At 41.4% G+C, this 16,869-nt stretch overlaps 1 non-coding gene and 1 pseudogene across 1 annotated transcript; one reads left to right on the forward strand and one right to left on the reverse strand.

Moving 5' to 3' along the window:
• Window positions 1-4,513: 4,513 nt before the first annotated feature.
• On the forward strand, window positions 4,514-4,629 carry LOC132000389 (U5 spliceosomal RNA). Its single transcript, XR_009399265.1, has one exon. It is a non-coding gene; the product is annotated as a U5 spliceosomal RNA (small nuclear RNA).
• A 9,733-nt stretch (window positions 4,630-14,362) lies between these two features.
• On the reverse strand, window positions 14,363-14,837 carry LOC131999282 (prefoldin subunit 5-like; annotated as a pseudogene).
• Between the last annotated feature and the right edge of the window lie 2,032 nt (window positions 14,838-16,869).

Consider the following 16,869-nt stretch of genomic DNA (forward strand, 5'->3'; position numbering starts at 1 on the left):
AACCCTGGGATCATGACCTGAGCCGAAGGTAGAGGCTTTAACCCACTGAGCCACCCCGGCACCCCTAAAGCTCACTTTCTATTTTAAGGAACTGACTCACACAAGGAGGCTGAGAAGAGATCTTATGATCTGCCATCTTCAAGTTGGAGGCCCAGGAAAGCAGGTGTGCAGTTCCAGTTTAAATGAAAAACTGAGAACCAGGAGAGCCAGTGCTGTAAGTCTGGGTCCAAGGCCCAAGAACCAGGAGTGCCAAAGACCAAGAACAATAGAAAATGTGTCTTCCAGGGACGCCTCCGTGGCTCAGTTGTTAAGCGGCTGCCTTCAGCTCCGGTCGTGGTTCCAGGGTCCTGGGATGGAATCGGGCTTCCTGCTCCGTGAGCCTCCTTCTCCCATTGTGGTCTGCTTCCCTCCTTGTGCTGTCTCTTTCTCTATCTCTCTGTCAAATAAATAAAAATCTTAAAAAAAAAAAAAATGTGCTTCCCAGTTCAAGCACAGAGAGTAAATTTGCTCTTCTGCCTTTTTGTTTTCTGTTTGGGCCTTCTGTTCATTGGATGATGCTCACTGCAGTGATAAAAGTGATCTTTCCTCACTCCGCTAATTCAAACACTAATCTCTTCCAGACACACCCCGAAATGATGTTTATGACCTATCAACTATCTGAACTTCCCTTAGCTGACATACAAAATGAACCATCACAGGGGCGCCTGGGTGGCTCAGTCCTTAAGCGTCTGACTTTGGCTCAGGTCATGAACCCAGGGTCCTGGGATTGAGCCCTGCATCAGGCTCCTTGCTGATGGGTAGCCTGCTTCTCCCTCTCCCACTCGCCCTGCTTGTGTTCCCTCTCTAGCTGTGTCTCTCTCTATCAAATAAATAAATAAATTTTTTTTAAAATAAAATAAAATAAAATGAACCATCACAGGGGTGCCTCGGTGGGTCCATCAGTTAAGCCTCTGCCTTCAGCTCAGGTCATGATCCCAGGGTCCTGGGACTGAGCAGGAAGGAGCCTGCTTCCCCCCCCCCCCCCTCTGCCTGCCTCTCTACCCACTTGTGATCTCTGTCTGTCAAATAAATAAATAAAATCTTTTTAAAAAATTCTAATTAAAGGTTTCTATGATCTTTTTGTTGTTGTTGTTTTTAGGGTATATCTTCTATTAAATATCAGTATGAATTGTTGCCAGGAATGGAAGTGCCAGCCCCATCACAAACAATGAAATTGAAACTCCACCTTTGCAATCAGACATGGGTTCAAGCTTTGGATTCAGAAGCCCTGGGAACTCCACGACTCTAGGGAGCATGGAATGCTAAAAACAAAAGTTAACCTTCCTTTTGGTTCTCTAACCAGTTAAAGCTGCTCAAGACCTTTCCATAATGAAGCAGAGAAATGTCCAGAAGGTGAAGGTCCTTTAAAGCTTAGGAGCAGGGAAACACTCTTCATAGCATTCAGATTTGCTCCTTTCCTATTCCATCAGTATCTTCGCCCCTGGACAATGCCTGTGAGCCTAGCTATTATCATAGGGGGGACCTTTGCATGTTCATGGATCTCTAACTTCTCATTACATTGAGAAATATAAAAAACATGCAAAAAGTATTAAAGCAAATGTATGCACAGATGAACCCAGCAGACATGACTCTAAGTGAAAGCAGCCAGTTACAGGGGCTACATGTTGTCTGCTTCCATTTATATGAAATATCCAGAATAGGTACTTTATTTTTTTATTTTTTTAAGATTTTTTCTTTATTTATCTGACAGAGATCACAAGTAGGCAGAGAGGCAGGCAGAGAGAGAGGAGGAAGCAGGCTCCCTGCAGCACAGAGAGCCCGATGTGGGGCTCGATCCCAGGACCCTGGGATCATGACCTGAGCCGAAGGCAGAGGCTTAACCCACTGAGCCACCCAGGTGCCCCCAGAATAGGTACTTTAGAGACAGAAAGTAGAATAGTGGTTTCCAGAGGCTGGGGAGTAGGGAGTGTTTATGTGTGTGTGTGCTGCTCATGGGTCGAGTTTCTATTTGAGGGGACAAAAATGTTCTAAAATTAGATTGTGGTGATGATTGTACAACTCTGAATATAGTAAAAACCATTGAATTATACACTTTAAATGGATGAATTGTATGGCAAGTAAATCATATCCCATAAAGCTGTTTTAAAATTGTAATAACTTTTTATTTTTATTTTTTATTTTAAATTATTTATTAAAGATTTTATTTATTTGACAGAGAGAGGGAGGGAGGATGCAAGCAAGGGGAGGGACAGGCAGAGGGAGAGGGAGAAACAGGCTCCTGACCTAGCAACACCCAGGTATCATGACTTGAGCAGACTTTAACCAATTGAGCCACCCAGGTACTCCTATAATAGACTTTTTAAAAAATTAAGATGTGAAATTTATTTATTTATTTTTTAAGATTTTATTTATTTATTTGACAGACAGAGATCACAAGTAGGCAGAGAGGCAGGCAGAGAGAGAGAGAGAGAGGGAAGCAGGCTTCCTGCGGAGCAGGGAGCCCGATGCGGGGCTCGATCCCAGGACCCTGAGATCATGACCCGAGCCAAAGGCAGCAGCCCAAACCACTGATCCACCCAGGCGCCCCAAGATGTGAAATTTAAAATATATGTCACATCTGATTGACTAGTTACAAGCAAAGGAACCAGCAAAGTGAGAAAAAAGTGCCAATTTAAAGAAGGTGTCAAAGTTGGGAAGGAAAATGTTTATATATATATATTCAGCTAGAAGAAAACAAAAAGAGCTGTAATTTACTTTTTCAAGATTGCTCAGTTGCCACAATAGTTAGGGAACCCTTGCAAGCAGTTCAGATCTAGTAACAGCACTGCGGAAGAAAGAAAAGCACATTTTTTTTTCCCTTGGGTGGGGTGGGTGGGGTGGGGAGTGATGTCTTTTTTAAAATTTAAATTCAACTAATTAATATATCGTGTCTTATTAATTTCAGAGGTAGAGTTCTGTGCTTCATCAGCTGTCTGGAACACCCAGTGTTCATTCCATCCAGTGCCCTTCTCAACGCTCATCATCCAGATATCCCTTCCCCCCACTCTCCCCTCCAGCAAGCCTCAGTTTGTTTCTTATGATTAAGAGCCTCTTATGGTTTGTCTCCCTCTCTGATTTCATCTTGTTTTATTTCTCTCAGGTTTGTTTCTTCTGCTAACCAGAATCAACAAGCACATCAAAGAACAATACATAGGGAACAGCACATTTTTAAAGCCTAATAAGGGTGGGGTGCCTGGCTGGTTCAGTTCAAAAAGCACCTGTCTCTTGATCCTGGGATCATGAGTTCAAACCCCACACTGGGTAGAGATTACTTTTATTTTTCAAAGAGTCTATTTATTTGACAGAGGGAGATCACAAGTAGGCAGAGAGGCAGGCTGAGGCGGGGGTGGGGGGGCGGTAGCGGGCGGGAAGCAGGCTCCCCGCTGAGCAGAGAGTGCGATGCGGGGCTCGATCTCAGGATCCAGCATGACCTGAGCCGAAGGCAGAGGCTTTAACCCACTGAGCCACCCAAGCGCCCCTAGAGATTACTTTAAAAAAAATAAATAAATTTAGGGGCGCCTGGGTGGCTCAGGTGGGTTAAAGCCTCTGCGTTTGGCTCAGGTCATGATCCCAGGGTCCTGGAACCGAGTCCCGCCAGCCTCTCTGCCTACTTGTGATCTTTGTCTGTCAAATAAATAAATAAATAAACTCTTAATAAATAAATAAATAGATAGATAAATAAACATAAAAAAAAAAAAAGTAAAAGCATAGGATAAAGAGACCCGGGTTCTGAAACTGGAATACGAGATTTCATCTCCCAAAGCAGCAGCGCAGCAGCAGGTGGGACAGGAAACCTGAGGCCAAGCACTCCGGCTCCAATTTTAAACAGGATACCGAGAGGAATTCTTCTCAAAAGGCAGACGAAAATGCAGAATGGTGAAGAGTGTATACCCTGCAGGTGCACGGTTAAACCAGGACAAACGAACACCCGTCTGCCTTCCACGCAGCTTAGGAAAGAAATACATCTCTCGAGTGCTCTTCTCAACCTGACCTCTCCCTCCCCACTGAAGGGAGGAACCACTGCCCTGAATGTTGTATCAGTCTCTTATTTGTTAATTCTCTCTTGTTCAATTTAATGACAGTCTTTACTCGACAGAAAACACACTCAGCTATACAAATATTTCAAACATAAAGACCGAGTCCCTTATCAATAGGCGTTTAGGTCCAGTCAATCCTCTTCTTCGCCCCCTAATGGAGACGCCGAGGTACAGTGTGAATATTAACCTATTTTCAGAACCCAAAGAGCGGCGACTCGATTATTTGCATACCCACAGTGCACTTCACTGCACACGGTACAAACTTAAAACAATAAAACTTAAAAATTCTTTCACCTGTGTGTGTTTTACATTTAGATATATAATTACAGAGTAACCTAAAATTTTTTATTCAGGCAGTGAATCTTGCCGTTAACCAGCCACCATCACTGTACTAGGAGTTTCTTTTACCTGAGATGTGAGATAGAGAGGTTATGCTTATACTCTGGTTTCTCTTCAGATCGCATAAATCTTTCGCCTTTTACTAAAGATTTCCGTGGAGAGGAACAATTCTGAGTCTTAACCCAATTTTTTGAGGCCTTGCTTTGGCGAGGCTAATTTGTGAGGTTCAAAAAACAGACTCATGTGGTTGTTAGCTTTGTAGGAGGTGGTGGTGTGTTAGAGTTTTGGGGTTGTTTTTTTATTCAGTATTCTCGTATGTGAGAATGACGTGATTTTGTGGTTTACAACGGACTCGACTGCTTAATGCTTTTTCCATTTGTATGTTTTCGGTTGGGTTTTGAGAGTTCAGTCGTTTGGTTGCAAGTGCTGGTCTTTACTTTTTACTTATGGCTCTCTGGTCGGTGGTTTAAAAACTTACTCCTGTGTTTGTCTTAGTTTTGTTTCTTTTCCCCTATGTGTGTGTATTGAGTTTGTTCACTTCCACGAGTGAAGTCATATGGTATTTTTGTTTTTGGTTTATTTTGCTTAGCGTAATATCTTCTATCTAGTTCCATCCACGTGTTTGTAAATGACAGGATTTCATTCGGGTTTAACGTTTTACAAGTCAGTTACTTCCTCTCGTCAAGTAGAAGCTTGGGGGTTTGAAGTTTTGTTTTTGTTGTTTTTTGGGGTTTTGTTTTTTTTTAAGCTGGTTAACTAAGAAGGAAAGTGTATGAGGTTGGTTTTTTTTTTAAATCTAGTCCAAGATCTTTCATCGTTAAACCAGTATAGAAGATTAAAAGTGCTTGTATCATCTTTTTTGGTGCTAAATCTTCTAAATCCAGTGTGTATTTGTACGTTGTGTATTTCATTTGGGGTCAGCTGCTCTACAAGCGCTCAACCAGCACGTGAAACTAATGACAGTATTGGGCAGCACAGGTCTTGTATTAATTACATTGCCCCAACAGCCCAGTTTAATAGATCCTTTCTCTCTTCTTGGAGGTTTGGTTTCTTTTTCTAGATTTTGGTTATTAGAATGATTTTACTCACAATGAGTGTATGCAAGACTTTCTTTTCCTAAAGTGTAGAATGGAAACCGCTGGGTCAGGGCAGGTAAATGTAATAATTTGTCTCAGGAGTTAATGTACCCATTTCCACTTCCATCAGCGGCATTTGTGTATTCCTATAGCTTCTTGTCTTCACTAGCCGTTGGTTTGCTGACTTTTATTTTTGCCCATCTGGTAGACATGAAATAGTACCTGGCAGTTGTAATGTGCATTTCTCTAATTACTACTGAGGTTGAATATCTTTTTGAAGATTTTTTTGGCCATTATGGTTTAACTTCATTGAAGTGCCTGTTTGTGTCTTTTGCACATTTCCACCCCCTTATATTGTGAATCTTTGTCTTAGTTAACACAACCTCTAGACTCTAGAGACTTTTAAATTTTTTAAAAGATTTATCTATTTTAGGAGTGCCTGGGTGGCTCAGTGGGTTAAAGCCTCTGCCTTCAGCTCAGGTCATGATCCCAGGATTCTGGGATCGAGCCCCACATCGGGCTCTCTGCTCAGTGAGGAGCCTGCTTCCTCTCTCTCTGCCTGTCTCTCTGCCTACTTGTGATCTGTCTGCCAAATAAATGAATAAAAAAAATTTTTTTTAAGTTTAAAGATTTATCTGTTTTAGAGAGAGAGCGCACTCGAGGGTGAGGAGTAGAGGGAGAGGAAGAGAGAGAGAGAATCCTCAAGCAGACTCCACACTGAGTGCAGAGCCTGACTCTTGATCCCACAGCCTTGAAATCAGAACCTGAAACCAAGAGTCTGACACTTAACCTACTGAGCCACCCAGACACCCCTATAGAGGTTGCAAATCGTAATTCGTTGTTGGTTATATGATGCAGTTAACTTCTTTCTGTTTTTAGCTTCCCTCTCCATTCTTCTTATAGTATGTCTTGGTGAACTGGTCTTAATTTTAATGTCAAATCGATTTTTTTTTTCTTTCTGACATGTGCTTTTTTGGTGCGTTTTTATAAATCACTACCTCAAGTTATTAAGGAAATTCTATCATTTAAAGTTATGTCTTTCATATTTAAGTGCTTGGTTCTTCTGGAAGTGAATTCTTGTGCATAGTGTGAAGTGTGGATCAATTTTTATCCACTCTCTGCCCCCGACTGATTTATTTATCAGTTTATTTATCCTGGCACTGTTTATTTATCAATTGGTGTCTCCTTTCCCACTGATCTTCAGTGACAACTTTGATATACACCAGCTTTTCTTATGTACATGGCAATGTTTCTGAGCTTTCTCTGTTTTTTTCTTTTTTTTTTTTTTTAAGATTTTATTTATTTATGTGACAGAGAGAAATCACAAGTAGATGAAGAGGCAGGCAGAGAGAGAGAGGGAAGCAGGCTCCCTGCTGAGCAGAGAGCCCGATGCGGGGCTCGATCCCAGGACCCAGAGACCATGACCCGAGCCGAAGGAAGCGGCCCAACCCACTGAGCCACCCAGGCGCCCCTCTCTATTTTTTTCTTAAATCAGTCTACTGAAGTATGACTGAATACGAAAAGCTGTACTATTTAACGTTTACACCTTCTTAAGTTTAGAGGTAAGTATACACATCCATGAAACCATCACCACAGTCAGTGCAATAAACATTGTGGGCTTTCTATTCTGTTCCTTTCAATACCATACATCTTACTTGCTATGGATTTAAAATAACATAAAACTCAAAATCCTACAGGCTTAGTTCCTCTTGTTTTCTTTTCAGGGGTAATTTGGCTATCCTTTGGTCTTTAAAAAATGTTTAAAACTGCCTTGTCAATTTTCCTGAAAATCCCTGTTGGATCTATATTAAACCCATAAATTAATTAAGGAGAATTGAATCTTGTTAATGGACAGGATTTGTCTCTCCATATGTTTAAGTCTTCTTTGTTATTTTTCAGTAAAATGTTAAATGTTAAAATGTTTAAAATGTCTACTAAAGATCTTATACCCTTTGCTAACTTTGAAAGTTACATTTGAAAGTTGCTACAGTGCTCTTGTAGCTAAATGTAGTTGACTCTCAGGGCACCTGGCTGATTCAGTTGGTAGAGCATGTGACTCTTTATCTCAGGGTTCTGAATTCAAGCTGCATGTTGCGGGGTGGAGCCTATTAAAAAAAAAAAAAGTAGTTGATTCTTGTGTAGAAACTTATATCTGGCAATCTTACCTACTCTTTCATTAACTCCAATAAATTGTGTGTAGATTCTTTGAATTATCTATTTACAAAATCATATTATCTGGGACCTTTTCATTTCTTCCTTTCTATTATTTAGATTTATTTTTTTCTTATTGAGCAGTCAGCCTGTACAATGTTTATTATATAATAAGTAGAAATGAGTTCAGTGGACCCTTTTTTCTGAAGCCCTATTATAAAAGCATGCTTTCAAATGCTTCTCCATTGAGTTTGATATGTCCTTTAGGTATTATATACCTTTTATGGAGTGAAGGATGTTTACTTATATATTACTTATATTTACTAAGAACTTCTACTGAATCTATTAAGATATGATCATATGGTTTTTCTTTTATTTAAAAAAACCCATTTTTTAAAAAGATTTTATTTTTTTATTTGAGAGCGAGTATGAGCAGGGGGAGGAGCAGAGGGAGAAGCAGCCTCCCCCGCTAAGCAGGGAGTCTGACTTGGGGCTTGATCTGGGACTCTGGGATCTGACCAGAACCCAAGGCAGATGCTTAACTGCTTAACACATTGAGCCACCCAGGTGCCACTTTTTTTTTTTTTTAAGATTTTATTTATTGATTTTTTCTTTTCCTTTATATTGTTAATGTGATGGATGGCATTGCGTGAACAAATGTTGAGCCAGTCTTGCATTTCTAGAATAAATATGTTTTAGACAAGACAACATAAACTGGGTTATTCAACAACAAAAATTTACTTCTCAAGGTTCTAGAGGCTGAAAGCCTGAGATCAAGGTGCCAAATGATAGCTGCTGGCCTTGCCACTCCCCCAGGTTGCAGACAACTGGCTTTTTTTTTTTCCTTTATTTTTTTTTTTTATGGATTTTTATTTATTTATTTGAGAGAGAGTGAGTGAGAGCGGGAGAGCAGAAGCAGGGGGAGAGGCAGAGGGCGAAGCAGGCTCCCTGCCCAGCCAGGACTCTGGGATCATGACCTGAGCTGAAGGCAGATGCTTAATGATGAAGCCACCCAGGAGTCCCTCACAAAGGAATTTTAGGGGGCACACAAATACTCAAGCCACTGAAAAACCCAACTTGGTCACATTGTATTTTTTAAACATTCTTGGACTCAGTTTGTTGACCCTGTTATTAGACTTTTTTTTTAGACTTTTATATTTAATTTCTCTAGTAGGATTTGCCAGTGAATATATTACTTTATTGTTCTCTCCTTGTCTTGTTTTATTATCAAGGCTATAGAAACTTCTAATGAGCTGGAAAGTATTTTTTTTCTCCACCATCCCTCTTTTTTTTTTTTTTTTTTTTAACCTCCTAATGATTTTGTATCAGGCTGGAATGATCTAGATGTTACTTGAATGTTTGCCAGCAAAGCCATCAGGTCCTGATATTTTGCTAGCAATTCTCGTCTTTTATAACTTGTCTTTTTATGACTTTCAGGTTTTCTATTTCATGAGTCACTTTTAAGTTATATATATATATATACATGTATGTATACATACATATGTATATATATGTATATATGTTATATACTTATATCTAAGTTATATCTAGGTTTTATATGTTATATATGTATAATATATATGAACATTTGCTGCAGTTTTAAAATTTATTGGTGCACAGTTCATATTCTCTATCATTTGACTCTGCTCTGTTGTAATGTCCTTTTTTTCATTCACTATATAATTTATTTATACATCTTTTCTTTTTACCTTATAAATCTTGTCAGAAGTTGTCAATTTTATTAGTTTTTTTTTCCCAAAGAACCAAAGTTGGAGTTTAATGATCCTCTCTAGTGTATCTTTTATCACCCCACTATTTTCTGGTTATATCTTAAGTATACTCTTCTATACTTTTTTGGTAGTTTGTCTATCGTTTTAAGAGAAATTCTTGTGGCATTCAGCGAGGTGACTTAAAAATTCATTTTGGGGAACCTGGGTGGCTCAGTTGGTTAAGCCTCTTTTTTTTTTTTTTTTTTAAGATTTTATGTATTTGACAGAGGAAACACAAGCAGGGGGAGTAGGAGAAGGAGAAGCAGTCTCCCCACTGAGCAGGAAGCCTGATGCGGGGCTCCATCCCACGACCCTGGGATCATGACCTGAACCAAAGGCTCAACAACAGAGCCACCCAGGCACCCCCGCATCTGACTCTTGATTTTGGGCGAGGTCATGATCTTGGTACCTTGAGATCGAGCCCTGTGTCAGGCTCTGTGCTCAGTGTGGAGTCTGCTTCAGATTCTCTCTCCCTCTCCCTCTACCCTTTCCCCCTCTCCCTTTCTCTCTCTCTCTCAAATAAATAAATATTAATTTAAAAAAACAATTAAAATTCATTTGGAAAAGAAAATGGTCTATTACAGTGATGCTTTCTTACTATACCTCGTTTCTCATGTCCCACTTGATTTTATTCTTATTTTGCTTTTCCTCCCAGACTAGAAGCTTCTAACAGTCTCCGCCTCATCTTTTCTTGTATGCCCTGGCCTGAGCCATGGAATAGTACTTCCCAGGAAATGTGGAAGGAAGCAGCAGGAGGACGACTGTCTTCCATTAAGTGGTCTCAAGAGGAGCCAGTCTTCTCTGTGAGGAGACAGAGGTTTCTCCCTGCCTGCCTCACAGGGTTTGGTGAGAAGCAGATGAAAGGATGATAGAAAAGGAAAATGTTTAAAAGTGATGTGTAAAATAAAGCGTTGCTCTAATCTTCCCAAACTAGCCAGTAACACAGAGGCTCCCTGCAGAGCTCCTCCCTGTGTCTTCAGGACAGATAGGACCTTCTCTAGAAAGGCAGAGGCAGATAAGACACAAACACACGCGCACACACACACCCCAGCATCTGCTCCATATTGGAGGCTTGAGGTAACTTGTGCCTTCCACACTGAAGAAACCCCACTGCCCAGCCAGTCCCTGCAGTCAGAACTGTGGGTACTGCTCTAGCCATACCATGTCACAGTGCAAATGGCGCCTCAAGGAGGCAAGGATGGGGCCCTCCGGTTAGTGAGGACACCTCACTTTGGGTCTTCAGAGGGTGAAGAGATCACTCCCTTGTGCTTAGCCTAGCACACAGCTGAGAAAGCAAGCCCAGGCACTCACTTCTCTTTCCTCAGTGTCTGAATCAGCCCCGCTGGGGGAAAGTCCCCTCACACCCCAGAACCTCGGTTCCAGCCGTTCTTGGGATCCCCCACCGGCAAGCGCTGGCTGCCTCTCTTTCCAAAGGACTCCCTATGAGATGCCTGTAGCATCCAGCCTTTCTAAGAAAGTCCTGGAGGGTCTCCAGAACACACAGGAATTCAAATTACATTCCCTTTCCAGGACATTGGGACTGTTGTCTAGAGGAGCCCCTTTCCTATCAATGGAGCCTCTTCATTTTCTCAAGGGCACTTTACCTTCTGTGGGGATGCAGGGGACTTTCTGATCCTTTCTCTCTCTCTCTCTCTCTTTTAACAGATGTATTCAGCCATTAGGGGATATTCATTTGGGGCATTTTTTTTTCAAAGTTCTTATTTAAATTCCAGTTAGTTGGGGCACCTGGGTGGCTCAGTTGGTTAAGCATCCAACTCTTGGTTTTGGCTCAGGTCATGATGTCAGGGTCCTGGGATGGAGCCCCACATTGGGCTCTACGATCAGCGGGGAGTCTGCTCGAGATTCTCTCCCTCTACTCCTCCCGCTGTTTGCTGCTGCTCATCTACTCTCTCTCTCTCAAATAAATAATCTTTTAGGGGCGCCTGAGTGGCTCAGTGGGTTAAGCCGCTGCCTTCGGCTCAGGTCGTGATCTCAGGGTCCTGGGATCGAGGCCCGCATCGGGCTCTCTGCTCAGCGGGGAGCCTGCTTCCTCCTCTCTCTGCCTGCCTCTCTGCCTACTTGTGATCTCTCTCTGTCAAGTAAATAAATAAAATCTTTAAAAAAAAATAATCTTTTAAAAAAATTCCAGTTAACACACAGTGTCATATTAGTTTCAGCTCTACAAACACTGATTCAGACTTCCATACATCAGCCAGTGCTCGTCACAAGCGTCCTCCTTAATCCCCGTCACCTACTTAACCCACCCTCACCCTCCTCACCTCCCCTGGTAACCATCAGTTCTCTCTAGTTAAGAGTTTATTTCTTGGTTTGCCTTTCTCTCACTTGCTCTCTCTTTTTTTTTTCCTTCGCTCATTTGTTTTGTTTCTTAAATTCCACATGTGAGTGAAATCATATGGTATTTGTCTTTCTCTGACTTATTTCACCTAGTATAATACACTCTAGCTCCTTCCATGTCATTGCAAGTGGCAGGATTTCATTCTTCTTTATGGCTGAATGATCTTCTTTTAAAAAAAAAATATTTTATTTATTTGACAGAGATCACAAGTAGGCAGAGAGAGAGAGGAGGAAGCAGGCTCCCCACAGAGCAGAGAGCCCGATGTGAGGCTCAATCCCAGGACCCTGGGATCATGACCCAAGCCAAAGCCAGAGGCTTTAACCCACTGAGCCACCCAGGTGCCCCTGAATAATATTCTTGTGTGTGTGTGTCTACCCACCACATATTCTTTATCCATTCATTTGTCCATGGACACTTGGGCTATTTCCATAATTTGGCTATTGTAAATAATGCTGCCATAAACACAGGGGTACCTGTATCCCTTTGAATTGTATTTTTGTGTTCTTTGGTAAATACCTAGTATTGTGATTTCTGGATCAGAGGGTAGCTCTATTTTTAACTTTTTGAGGAAACTCCATACTGTTTTCCATGGTGGCTGCACCAGTCTGCATTCCCATCAGCAGTGCAAGAGGGTTCCCCTTTCTCCACATCCTCTATAGCATCTGTTGTTTCTGTGTTGTTGGCTTTAGTTATTCTGACAGGTGTGAGGTGAGCACTCATTGTAGTTTTGATTTGTATTTCCCTGATGATGACTGACGTTGAGCATTTTATCATGTGTCTGTTGGTCATTTGGATGTCACCTTTGGAGAAATGTCTGTTCATTTCTTCTGCCCATTTTTTATTTTTTTTAAAGATTTTTTTAATTTATTTGACAGACAGAGATCACAAGTAGGCAGAGAGGCAGGCAGAGAGAGAGGAAGGGAAGCAGGCTCCCTGCTGAGCAGAGAGCCCGATGTGGGCCTTGATCCCAGGACCCTGAGATCATGACCTGAGCCGAAGGCAGAGGCTTAACCCACTGAGCCACCCAGGCGCCCTTTTCTGCCCATTTTTAAATTGGATTATTTGTTTTTTGGGTATTGAGTTGGTTTTTTGTTTTTTTTTTAAGATTTTATTAATTGGAGAGAGAGAATGAGAGAATGAGAGCACATGAGCAGGGGGAGGGGCAGATGGAGAAGCAGATTCCCTGCCAAGAGGGAAGCCCAAGCAGGACTGGATCCCAGGACCCTGGCATCATAACCTGAGCCAAAGGCAGCCATTTGACGGACTGAGCCACCCAGGCACCCTGGATGTTGAGTTTTATAGGTCTTTTATATATTTTGGATATTAACCCTTTATCAGATGTCATTTGCGAATATCTTTCTCCCACCAGTAGGTTGCCTCTCAGTTTTGTTGAGTGTTTCCTTTGCTGTGCAGAAATTTCTTATTTTGATGTAGTCCCAATAGATTGTTTTTGCTTTTGTTTCCCTTGCCCCAGGAGACCTATCTAGAAAAAAGTTGTTGCAGCTGATGTCAGAGAAATTACTGCCTGTGCTTTCTTCAAGAACTTTTATGATTTCAAGTCTCACATTTAGGTATTTTTTTTTAATATTTTATTTATTTATTTGACAGACAGAGATCACAAGTAGGCAGAGAGACAGGCAGAGAGAGAGGAGGAAGCAGACTCCCTGCTGAGCAGAGAGCCCGATGTAGGGCTTGATTCCAGGACCCTGGGATCATGACTTGAGCCAAAGGCAGAGGCTTTAACCCACTGAGCCACCCAGGTGCCCCTCACATTTAGGTCTCTAATCCATGTTAAGTTTACTTTTGCGTATGGTGAAAGAGAATATTTTCATTCTCCTTTCATTAACTTTCACTCTTCTGCATGTTGCTGTCCAGTTTTCCCAACACCATTTGTTGAAGAGACTGTCTTTTTCCCATTGGATATTCTTTCCCACTTTGTCTAAGCTTCATTGACCATATAACTGTGGGTTCATTTCTGAGTTCTATTCTGTACTGTTGATCTGTTCTTACGCCAGTACCATACTGCTTTGAAAACTGCAGCTTTGTATATAACTTGAAGTCTGAAATTGTGATGCCTCCAGCTTTGCTTTGCTTTTTCAAGGTTGCTTTGGCTAGTTGAGGTCTTTTGTGGTTTCATAGAAATTTAGTTTTGTGGAAAATGCTGTTAGTATTTTGAAAGAGATTGCATTAAATGTATAGATTGCTTTGGGTAGTATGGACATTCTAAATTTGTTCTTCCAATCCGTGAGCATGGAGTGTCTTTCCATTTCTTTGTGTCGTCTTCAATTTCTTTCATCAGTGTTTCATAGTTTTCAGAGTACAGGTCTTTCACCTCTTTGGTTGGGTTTATTCCTAGGGTTTTTTAAATTTATTTTTAAAAAATTTAAAAAGAGGACGCCTGGGTGGCTCAGTGGGTTAAAGCCTCTGCCTTCTGCTCAGGTCACGATCCCAGAGTCCTGGGATTGAGCCCCACATCGGGCTCACTGCTCAGCGGGGAGCCTGCTTCCCCCTCTCTCTCTCTGCCTGCTTGTGATCTTTGTCTGTCAAATAAAAAATAATAATGATAATAGGAATAAAAAGATTTTGTTTATTTATTTAAGAGAAAGCAAAAACAAGCTTTTGGGCCTTGGCAGTAGCCTGTGTTGCCCCCAGGTCTGTGAGCTGCCAAATCTTCTGGCTCCTGATCTCCATGACAGCCTGTTTCATGGCTTGCTTCTCCTTCAGAGCTGGCTAGATTTTCTCCATTTGCTTGCCAAGGAAGTCTGTCTTCCTCTCACAAAAGTCTTTAGCATCCTCAGGTGTCTTTTCTACACAGTAGCCTAGTCCACAAATGAGTACACGTTCCACATCGTGTAGCTTCCCAGGGACACACAGAACTTGTCAGTGGGATGAGTGATGCTTTCCCCTTGTTCTTCAGCACATTCACAGTCCCTGGCTTCCACGTACTTGGTCTGTACCCCATGACCTGGACAATGGACGTGGAGAAGAACTCCACTTCCTGTTTCGGCTCATTCTTGAGCATCTCTAGCTGTGGCAAGATTGGTTTGATGTTAACTGACTGCCCCATTTGGGGCAGGAGGACTGACTATCTTATTTATTTTTTTGGTGCAGCTGTAATGGGATTGATTGCTTAATTTCTTGTTCTGCTGCTTGGTTATTAGTATAGAAATGCAACAGAGCAGCACTTGGGTGGTACTGTCAGTTGGACATGTGACCCTTGGTTTCAGCTCAGGTCTGATCTCAGGGCGGTGAGATCAAGCCCCGCATTGGGCTCTGCATTCAGCGGGGAGTCTGCTTGAGCTTCTCTCTCTCTCTTCCTGTGCCCTTCCCCACAGTGTGCTCTCTCTCTGAAATGAATAAATCTTAAAAGAAATGCTGCAGATTTCTGTACATTGATTTTATATTCTGCAACTTTATTGAATTTGTGTTTCGGTTCTAGAAGTTTTTTTGGTGGAGGTTTTCTATATAGAGTATCATGTCATCTGCAAATAGTGAAAGTTTTATTTCTTCCTGCAGATTTGGATGCCTATATTACTTTTCGTTGTCTGATTGCTGTGGCTAGGAGTTCCACTACTATGTTGAATGAAAGTGGTGAGAGTGGACTTCCTGTTTTGTTCCTCACCAAAGAGGAAAACTCTCATCTTTCCCCCATATAGAATGATAATAGCTGTAGGTTTTTCATATATGGCCTTTATTATGTTAAAATTTTGTCAAATGTTTTTTTCTGCATCTGTTGAAATGATCACATAGTTCTTTTTTTTTTTTTAGATATATTTATTTATTTTAGAGAAAGTGTACACGCATGAGTCGGGAGAGGGGCGGAGGGAGAGAACAGATGCCCTCCTGAGTGCAGAGCCTGATGCAAGGCTCAATCTCACAACCTCGAGATCATGACCTGAACCGAAACAAGAGCTGGACATTTACCAGCTGAGCCACCCAAGCCCCATGAAATGAGCATCATTTCTTATCCTTTCTCTTATTGATGTGATATATTATGTTGATTGATTTGCAAATATTGAACCACCTGGCAGCCCAAGAATAAATCCCACTTGGTCATGGTGACTGGTGTTTTTAATGAATTATTGGATTCAGTTTGCTAGTATTTTGTTGAGGATTTTTGCATCTATATTCCTCAGAGATATTGGTCTGTAGTTCTTTTTTTCTTTCTTTCCTTTTTTTGTGGCGTCTTTGTCTGATTTGGGTATCAGGGTCATGCTGGCCTCATAGAATGAATTGGAAGTTTTCCTTCCTTTTCTATTTTTTGGAATAATTTGAGAAGAATAGGTATTAATTCTTCTTTAAATGTTTGGTAGAATTTGCCATGAAGCCATCTAATCCTGGATTTTTTTTTTTTTTTTTGGATGTACTCTCTTGACCCCAAGATCAAGAGTCACACATTTTTACAACTGAGTCAGATGCCCGAAATTTGTTCTTCCTAGTTTTATTTTATTATTTATTTATTAAAGATTGTATTTTATTTTTCAAGATTTTATTTATTTGACCCAGAGAGAGTGAGCACAAGTGGGGGAGTGGGAGAGGGAGAAGCAGGCTCCCTGCTGAGTAGGGAGCGTGATGAAGAACTCGATTCCAGGGGCACCTGGGTGGCTCAGTGGGTTAGGCCACTGCCTTCAGTTCAGGTCATGATCTCAGGGTCCTGGGATTGAGCCCCGCATTGGGCTCTCTGCTCAGCAGGGAGCCTGCTTCCTCCTCTCTGCCTGACTCTCTGCCTGCTTGTGATCTCTCTCTGTCAAATAAATAAATAAAATCTTTAAAAAAAAAAAAAGAACTCGTTTCCAGGACCCTAGGATCATGACCTTAGCCAAATGCAGATGCTTAACTGACTGAGCCATGCAGGCACCCTAAAGATTTTATTTTTAAGTAATCTCTACAGCCAAAATAAGGCTCAAACTTACAACCCCAAGATCAAGAGTTGCATGTTGTAACTGACTGAGCTAGCCAGGTATCCCATGGTCCTGGACTTTTGTTTGCTGGGAGTTTTTGGTTACGGATTAAATTTCTGCTAGTTATCAGTCTATTCAAATTTTATATTTCAGTTTTGGTAATTTATATGTTTGTAAGAATTTATCCATTTCTTCTGTGTT

Source organism: Mustela nigripes, chromosome 13, assembly GCF_022355385.1.
Source record: "Mustela nigripes isolate SB6536 chromosome 13, MUSNIG.SB6536, whole genome shotgun sequence".
Lineage (NCBI taxonomy): Eukaryota > Metazoa > Chordata > Mammalia > Carnivora > Mustelidae > Mustela > Mustela nigripes.